Below are 1,674 nucleotides of genomic sequence, written 5' to 3' on the forward strand. Positions count from 1 at the left end.
GGCTTCTTTTTGATTGACCATCTTGTGGAGTTGTTGTCTACTGCAGCCAGCTTAATGTGGGTGTGATGAATCTAGTGTCTCTTTTTAGCTACTTTGACCGAGGTGGGCATGCCCAGGATGACAGGATAAGGTCCTACCCAGTGAGGTCCCAATGTGGATGGATCCCACTTTTTTATCCACACTAGAGAGCCAGGTTCTGCAGCCAGTGGACTGTCAAGTTGTTCTGGTCCTGAATGTTGATGGCGGAAGAGGGAGTGTGTAGCCTGTAGAGTAGAATGCAGAGCCTGTAAGGACTTAACAAGGTCCTGATTAGAAATGGATGTCGGGATTTCCTCCCCCTGTTTGGTGATTAAGGGAGGAGGCCAATCATGTATAGATTTAAAATGATTGATCCTGTGTACATACGGAGTACAGTGGGCTCGAAATAAAGCAAAAGGAAGGAGACTCACCCAGTTTTCGCCAGTCTCCAACCCTAGTATTGAAATGATGTCTTTTAGAGTATGAATTATTCTTTTTACCTGACCTGAACTCTGAGGTTTATATGAACAATGTAGCTTTTATTTTAAATTTAGGGCCTGGGACAGACTTTTAGTAACCTGAGCTATAAAAGCCAGACCCCATAGTAATAGGCATGCCAGATCTGGGAATAATCTCTGTCAATAACTTCTTTGTCACTATCAGAGCTGACTCTGATCGGGTGGCATAGGCCTCTGTCCATCCAGTAAAGGTATCCACTAAAACAAGGAGGTAGCGATATCCTCCTTTTACTGGACCCATTTTAGTGAAATCAATTTCCCAGTGTTCCCCAGGAGACATACCTCTAGTGAACTGTCCAGGTTTAGAAGTGATCTTGCTGGGGTTTACCTGGGCACAGTGGAGACACTGTCCAAAGGTTTCCTTAGTCATTTGATTCAGTTTGGTTATGAAGTACGATTTCCGCAACAATTTAGCCCATTTATTTTCTCCCAAGTGAGTCCCTTGGTGTACCTGCTGAATGAGCTCTCGGCCTAGTGCCACAGGAAGGAGAATCCTGCTGTCCGGCAGCATTTGCCAGCCATCCTGTGTTGGCATGGTTTTTAAGCTTTTAGCCAACAAAAGATCTGTATCAGAGTAAGTGGGCTGATCCAGCACTCTGGGTTGCAGGACAGGCAAGAGTGCCTTGAGTGGCCCCACTGGATTTTGTGCCACTTCCTTGGCTGTAGCATCTGCCAGAGCATTTCCTCGGGCCACTGGAGAGTTTACCTTCTGGTGTCCCTGGCACTGGATAACTGCCACCTTTTCGGGGAGCCACACAGCTACAAGCAAGTCCAGGATCTCTTGGGCATTTCTGATCTTATGTCCACCTGTGGTTAATAGACCTCGTTCTTGATAGATAGCTCCATGTGCATGAAGGGTAGCAAAAGCATGCCTGCTGTCCGCGTAGATGTTCACGTGCTTATTTTGTCCCCAGCGGAGGGCCTGGGCTAAGGCAATGAGCTCTGCCTGTTGGGCAGATGTCCCATGTACAAGGCTTGGGCCCATATCGCTTGGTCTTGTGTGACCACTGCTTCCCCAGCATAACGTACCCCATTTAGGACAAAACTGCTTCCATTGGTGCACAAGGTAGCATCAGGATCGTCCATAGGAATGTCTGTGAGGTCCTCTCTCAGGCTTGTTTTTGTATCAAGCACCTCA

Source organism: Octodon degus, unplaced genomic scaffold, assembly GCF_000260255.1.
Source record: "Octodon degus isolate 3935 unplaced genomic scaffold, OctDeg1.0 scaffold00181, whole genome shotgun sequence".
Classification (NCBI taxonomy): Eukaryota; Metazoa; Chordata; class Mammalia; order Rodentia; family Octodontidae; genus Octodon; species Octodon degus.